Source organism: Capricornis sumatraensis, chromosome 13 (assembly GCF_032405125.1).
Source record: "Capricornis sumatraensis isolate serow.1 chromosome 13, serow.2, whole genome shotgun sequence".
Taxonomy (NCBI): domain Eukaryota; kingdom Metazoa; phylum Chordata; class Mammalia; order Artiodactyla; family Bovidae; genus Capricornis; species Capricornis sumatraensis.
In genome coordinates, this window is record NC_091081.1 from 40,544,693 (window position 1) to 40,553,009 (window position 8,317).

An 8,317-nucleotide genomic window follows, 5' to 3' on the forward strand; every position below is an offset into this window, starting at 1 on the left:
CACGGAGAAAAGAGATTAAGCTGTTTTCCTCCTCTAGGACTCAAGCTCTTTCCCAGAATTCTATTTTGTATTTTTGCAAAATCCCAAATCCCTGTTTACTTTTTCAGTGTAGTGTACAATTTAACACATCATTTATCTTCTTCATTGTTTTGTATACTTAAGGTCTTCATAAATATCTCATTCTTAGAATTCCAGAAGACATTGAAGTCCCACAGGCTTATTTCCCACTTTACCTCAGAACAACACAATAATAATATCTGGGTATTTCTATTTTTACCCTATAATGAGGACACTCAATCTAAAATTGCACGCAGCCCTGAGCTGTTACATTTCTGGTTCACTTTAACCTGAAAAAGGACTTCAGACTTTCCTGAAATCAGATGCTTGCAATGCCTGTTTGAAGGCAGTACATGGCTTGTTACCATCAGAATTTAGTGTTTATTTCTCATTGTGATGAAAAAGGCCCTCTGGCCTTACCAGCTGTAATCTTTCACCAGTTCTGAATAAACATTTCAACCCATAATGAGTCATTGTTGAATTTGATGAAGAAAATGGAATTAGAGACAGAGTAATTTACATCTGTGCTGGCCACCCACGTGAGTTTTTTGACAAATGTGAGTGAGGCAGAAAGATGGCTGTGGTTTTCAGAATGTGGAAAACCAGTTGAAAAAGACTGCTGTTACTCTAATGTACTGATCCAGGAAAGAAACAGGCCAAGCAGCTGGCCTTGCTGGAGTGACTGACTACTATGCCTACCTCCTGCTAAATGGCAAGAAAACTTCCATGAAGGTGAAGTTGAATCCCCAAGAGCAGGGCCGGAATTTCCACCCTGGAGACTCACCAGACAGGATCCATCCCTGCCCTAGGTCACAGCACTTTCCCCTTCTCGAGATGGGAGTTTTGTTAGAGAAGGAGGACAGTTAGAGGGAGATGGTTCCTGTGTTAAGAGGCCTGGGTCAGCTTCCTCTCTAATCCATGTGTCTCCCCTTGAGGCCCTGGAGTTGCTGCCCTTCTGAGTGAGTCAGATCATTTGGGCAGAGCCTGCTTTGGAGAGCCCTAGTTAACTGAGAACTTTCCCAGGTGTTTTAGGGAATTCTTCTCAGCTCCAAAATCACTGTGGACAGTGACTGCTGCCACGAAATTTAAAGACACTTGCTCCTTGGAAGAAACGCTATGACAAACCTAGATAACATATTAAAACACAGAGACATCACTTTGCCGACAAAGGTCTGTATAGTTAAAGCTATGGTTTTTCCAGAAGTCATGAACAGATGTGAAAGTTGGACCATAAAGAAGGCTAAGCACCAAAGAATTGATGCTTTCAAATTGAGATGCTGGAGAAGACTCTTGAGAGTACCCTGGACAGCAAAGAGATCAAACCAGTCAATCCTAAAGGAAATCAACCCTGAATATTCATTGAAAGGACTGATGCTGAAGCTCCAATACATTGGCCACCTGGTGCGAAGAGCCGACTCATTGGAAAAGACCCTGACCCTGGAAAGATTGAGGGCAGATGGAAAAGGGAGCAACAGGATGAGATGGTTGGATGACATCACTGACTCAATGGACATGAGTTGAGCAAACTCCCCGGAGATGGTGAAGGACAGGGAAGCCTGGTATGCTATAGTTCTTTGGGTCGCAAAGGGTCAGACATGACTTAGCAACTGAACAACAACAATCAAGCCTCAATTATCTGGAAAATTGCTTGGGGGGAGCCCATCTGCATCTCCTGTATTTCCCTTTTGTGCCCTTGAACCCGCAGATGCATTTTTCTCAAATAATCAACTGAATAGTCAATATTTTATCCAAAACGAGTCGGATTGTACAACTTTAGCTTCTGAGTTTTCCACATTTTCAAAACTCTGGCCTTGGTGCAGAAAATGTTCTTCTTAGTGTAAAACTGTGTATGGACTTTTGTGAAAGATCAGGAGCCTCAGAATGGTGAATGTGATGGCATAGATAAGCAGGTTACCACAAGAAAGAGGGAAAGGGAAGCTTGAGAATCCAGTTAATAAATATAGGCTACAAAGTGCAAAACCTTCTGAGCATTCAGCATGGCTCCTTGGACAAAAGCCATGCACTCCATGTCTTCTAAGTTGCCAGCTTCCCTGCAGCCTGTGTGCCCTCTCAGAGAAGAGACAGTTATGCTTAATTTTATATTCACTGGTTGAATTTCCTTAAGCCACTTTAAATATTAGAGCAGCATTCTTACTATAAACTGAAATGTTGTTCTGAAATGATTATTTAAATGAGTTTGTCACTTTCACAGACTGGAAATCTTTTAGGGAATTTTGTTTCCAAAAGGACTTCAGAGAATACTAGCAAAGATCTTTTATTAAAGTGAGACAAGTGATAAAGAACCAAGTCTTTCTAAAATTACAGATTGTGAATCACCAGAAAAACGGATGGGTTTTGCGTATCAAATCTGTGCTCAAAAACATCATATTGCCAGAAGGCTGTGACTGGAGTGCAGACTAGAAAAAAGATGCAAAACGTCAATGGCAAATGTGTAAAAATGATCGGCCAAATCATTTTTGACAGAAAAGCAAATCTGGTAACTATATTTTTACTTCTTTGGCAGATAACATTGCCCACCGTAGATGCTGAAAAAAGACCTCTGTGTGATGATTCCTAGGGAAAGAAAAAATCAGATTATTTTAAAAGATACTGACATTTACATAAGCCATTTTTGCTTACAATGGCAGTGCCTTCTTTTTAAATAATGATGTTGGGTTCTTGAAAATGATTTGATTCTTGTATCTGAGGACATGATGATTATAAAATCTGAGATAACAAGAGAAAGAAAGTTATCCTAAAAGTCCCTGTGGCTGAGAGCAACAGATCAACTCTTTCGTTTTTGCTTTTTTAAAAAAATATATTAAAAAATATATTTTATAAGCAAAGTGATTCTCCTTTAACATACTTTCCTCCATTCCACTTCATGCATCCTTTTGAGGACATTGTGATTGCACCAAGGAGCTCTCTCCTGGGTGTTAGCTGTGCTTGCCCCTATAGAGAAGAAGGATTTCATGAAGAAGAAAAAAAGAAAAAGAAAAGCTATGAGTTTTATATGTTGGTCTTCCCTCTGTCTGAGAGTAGAGTGGCCTTTTATATTTCTGCACTTCCTTTAATATGGAACAGAGGAAATGATCCATAAATAACTTTTGAGTGAATACATGAATGAACACACTCAGACTAGAGCAGATTTCCATATAGACAGAATTCAGCACGTATCATATCTAGAATAGATGCAACACATTAAAAAAATCAACTCAAAGTTCTCTTTAAAAAACAAGTGTTGAAGAACATGTAAGCAAGAATTGTTTTTTTTTTTCTCATATGTCTTCCGAGTGCACTGCCACTGAATAGACATTACCAGGTGGCGCAGTGGCCAAGAATCCACCTGCCGGCGCAGGAGACACAAGTGATGCGGGTTTGTTCCTCCGGTCAGAAAGATCCTCTGAAGTGGGAAATGGCAACCCATTCCAGTAATCTTCCCTGGAAAATCCCAGTTAGTCCCCTAATTTCTTGAAGGGAGGGACCTAATGTTAATTTTGTTAAAAAGGTGAGGCATGATTGTCATGTGGTAAAACAAACACACAGTAAGGAGTGTACAGCTCAGTTACTTTTGTTTTTGTATTCGCCCATGTAGCCAGTACCTAGATTATGATACAGGCTATTTCAGAGATATGCAGTCATCTCAGAAAGTTCTCTCTTTGTCCTTCTTGGTCAACAGTTGAAAATGCCTCTGCCCCTGCTCTGCTGCTGCTGCTGCTAAGTTGCTTCAGTCGTGTCCGACTCTGTGCGACCCCATAGACGGCAGCCCACCAGGCTCCCCCGTCCCTGGGATTCTCCAGGCAAGAACACTGGAGTGGGTTGCCATTTCCTTCTCCAATGCATGAAAGTGAAAAGTGAAAGTGAAGTTGCTCAGTCGTGTCCAACTCTTTGCGACCCCATGGACTGCAGCCCACCAACCTCCTCTGTCAGTGGGATTTTCCAGGCAAGAGTACTGGAGTGGGGTGCCATCACCTTCTCCAGCCCCTGCTCTAGGTAACCACTATTCTGACCCCTATTATATAGATTAACTTTGCCTCTTCTTGAATTTCATATAAACGGAAACATTCAGTGTACATTCTTTTGCTCAGCATAATATTTTTGAGGTTCATTTGTATCACTGTATCAGTTGCTTGCTTTTCAGATTCTTATTTATCGTTTCCTTTGAGTTTCCAATTTTGAGCTATTATCAATAGAGCTGATATTCACATTGGTTGTACATGTCTTGGTTTAGAACATATGCAGTCATTTCTCTAGAGATAGGGTTGCTGCATCATAGGGAGACATGTTTCACTTTATTAGAAACTACCTAATAGTTTTCCAAAGTGATTGTACATTTTACTGTCCCCTCATTAATAAGCCTTGCAGCAGGTCCAAAGCTTCACCAGTACTTGGTATGGCCAGTTGTCTAATCTTAAGTCTTTTGGCTGGATATGTAATGAGGCTTTGTTATGACCAACCTAGATAGCATATTCAAAAGCAGAGACATTACTTTGCCGGCTAAGGTCCGTCTAGTCAAGGCTATGGTTTTTCCTGTGGTCATGTATGGACGTGAGAGTTGGACTGTGAAGAAGGCTGAGTGCCGAAGAATTGATGCTTTTGAAATGTGGTGTTGGAGAAGACTCTTGAGAGTCCCTTGGACTGCAAGGAGATCCAACCAGTTCATTCTGAAGGAGATCAGCCCTGGGATTTCTTTGGAAGGAATGATGCTAAAGCTGAAGCTCTGGTACTTTGGTCACCTCATGCAAAGAGTTGACTCATTGGAAAAGACTCTGATGTTGGGAGGGATTGGGGGCAGGAGGAGAAGGGGACGACAGAGGATGAGATGGCTGGATGGCATCATGGACTCGATGGACGTGAGTCTGAGTGAACTCCGGAAGATGGTGATGGACAGGGAGGCCTGGTGTGCTGCGATTCATGGGGTCACAAAGAGTTGGACACGACTGAGCTACTGAGCTCAACTGAACTGATGAGTAATGATGTTGAACACTATAATTTGCTTATCGGCCATTTGAGTCTCTTTTGCAAAATGTCTCTTCAAGTGTCTTACATATTTTAGAAACTGGATTGTTTTCTTTCTTGTTAATTAATCACGTTACTTTTTGAATTCCCTGTGTTCAGTGACTGGGAATACTGAGTGACATGAACAAATATTATTTAAAGATTTGTTGAATAAGACAGAGTAAATAAACCTGGCTTTATTTGCAAATTTTTCTCTGTCACTGGCCACAGGAAGTAGGTTGTGGAAGTAATTAGCTCCTATGGTGCATTTAAATTTGTTGGTTTTTGAAAATATCAAGACATAAATTCTAAACACAGCTGGTTATATTTGTGATAGAAGCACTTGTGATTTCATGTTAAATTTTGATTCATTCATGCATTTAAAGTACTCATCATCATAGCGACTGGAAGCCCAGAAAAATTTTGGACTAGAATACAAATTGTAATTTTACTTTCTGTTCTCCTTTCATCATGCTAATAGGGTAGATTAGATATGATATTCAAAATGCAGGTTTTATTCCACTAGTAATATTTTTATTTTATTTCTAGACTAGAAATATGCTTTCAAATTCCATGAAGATGAGTTTTAAAAAATATGGAAAAAATTTAAAGTCCAGATTTAAATTTATTTTATATTTTAATAATTTGTGTAATTATCAAATAAAGCTTTTTGTAATTATCAAAGTAAACCTCACATGATTTTGAATATTTAGGAAATATGGTAGTATAAAGAGAAAAGCAATCTTTTATTTAAGTTTAATTGATTTACAACATTGTATTAGTTTCCGGTGTACAGCAAAGTTATTTTTTTCTGACTGTATTCCACTGTAGGTTATTAAAAGACATTGAATGTAATTCCCTGTGCTGCTGCTGCTGCTGCTGCTGCTAAGTCGCTTCAGTCGTGTCCGACTCTGTGCGACCCCATAGATGGCAGCCCACCAGGCTCCCCCGTCCCTGGGATTCTCCAGGCAAGAACACTGGAGTGGGTTGCCATTTCCTTCTCCAATGCATGAAAGTGAAAAGTGAAAGTGAAGTTGCTCAGTCGTGTCCGACTCTTAGCGACTCCATGGACTGCAGCCTACCAGGCTCCTCCGTCCATGGGATTTTCCAGGCAGGAGTACTGGAGTGGGGTGCCATCGCCTTCTCCAATAATTCCTGTGCTATACTGTAAATCTTTGCTGCTTATTTTGTGTATAGTAGTTTGTATTTGTTAATCTCATACTCTTAGTTTATCTGTCCCCTCATTTTCCTTTCCAAGAAAAAGTTCATTTTTGTGTCTGTGAGTCTGTTTCTGTTTTACATGTAGTCGTTTATATTATTGTTTAGATTCCACATGTAAGTTCTGTCATAATGCATTTAAATTTCTCTGACTTACTTCACTAAGTATAATATTCTTTAGATTCATCCATGTTTCTGCAAATGGCAATATTTCATTTTTTTAAACGGAAAAAGTATATTCCATTGTATCATATACGCCACATCTTCTTAAACCAGTAATCTGTCGATGGGCACTTGGATTGTTTCCATGTCTTGGCTACTGTAAACAATGCTGCTATGAACATTGGGGTGCATGTATCTTTTCAAATTAGAGTTTTGTTTTTTCTGGATATATACCCCGGAGTGGGATTGCTGGATCATATGGTAGCTCTATTTTTAGTTTTTTGAGGGAACTTCCATTCTGTTTTCCATAGTGGCTGCACCAGTGTATATTCCCACTGATGGTGTAGGAGGGTTCCCTAAGAAAAACAATTTTAATTTGACTAAATACAGATTCCTACTCTGAGCATCTGGCCTTCTTTCCCTGTTTTGTGTGTGTGTCTGTGTGTGTGTTTATACATATCCATACATATAGGTGTAAATATGTGTGACGTATGTAACTATATGTTTATTTTGTAGTTCTGCTCAACTTTCCCCTATGGGAGGTTAGAGGATTGTTTGTATGTATATTTATATAAAGGAGAAATTTAGTTGTTCAATGTCTCTGGTATCTTTTGTATAGCTTTTTGCTCATGTAGCAAAGCTGAAAATAGATATTGATTAAACTTTCCCACTCTCTGTACCTCTTTGGGGTAGGAAGTATGTCCATCTTTTACACCCTTTTGCCCCTAACATTATGCCTTTGTATGCATTGTTAATAATAGCAGGCACTCATCACAGGTTAGTTTAATAGCAGGGAGACCTGCTGGCTCTGTTAGAGGCATATCCATTGTAAAGAGAGGTCAGAATCTGTGTCCTCAATAAGAACAGGTCATTCTGTGTGATTCCAAGTAGATGTAAGAAATTAACGGTTTGCTTCCACTGTTGAGGTTTTATGGACTCAAGGAGCTCAAAGGGATCCTTAAGGTCTTCTCATTCACTTCTTTGCATCCAGGCAGATGACTTGGTGAACCCTAGGACAGCCATGAATTCTCCTGAAGGTTTTTCCAGATGGAGACTATTGAAATATTTTATCAAATAGAGTCTCCAGCAAACATTATTTCTTGAGTAAATTTAATCAGTAATTTAGTTATGCTTAAAATAGTTCAATTTCAGCTTCCACTTTTCTAACCTTAAAACAGATAATTATATTTCACATTTAGGTGATAATAAGACAATGATAGCAGAAAGCAATATGCTGAATTTACAATGAGATTTATTCTCCAAATTTTGAATATACAAACTTGTGGCCCTGCAAATTAATGTGACCTATAGTTTTAAAATAAAAGTCTCACTTATGGAGAAATAAACCCAAAGGAAATATAGAACTATACTATAGTGATCTCTGATTATATTAATATATATAAGGGTATATTTTCCCTTATTCATTTTAATATTAATAAATGTTTTCAGCGTTATTATACCTTCAAAATTATGTTCAAACATCATTTTCTTTTAAAATAAAGTTTACATGGATCACTCATGGAAACCTTACATGAATTTACAATGTATGTCTTTAAAATCTTTCAATAAGTTTAACTAACACAAATAAAAATGAGCCTTGACCCCAAACTTTTCCCTCAGGTAAAAGATGATACTGGCTGTATGGATGGATACCCCCTCCTGTATCATTACCTCTCCAGAGTTTTCTACTGAAGTAGAGAAAGGATCTACAAAAATCCAGGCCAAAATGCTGTGGGAAATAGGTATATAACCTTTTCTATTCTACTAATTTTCTGGGTGTTATAATGTTAAAACTGTGGAATATTTTTAGCAGCTATGGTACTCAGTAGCTGACCCCAGGAATGTTGGCCCTATATAGGTAAATGGATTCTGCTTTCTCTTT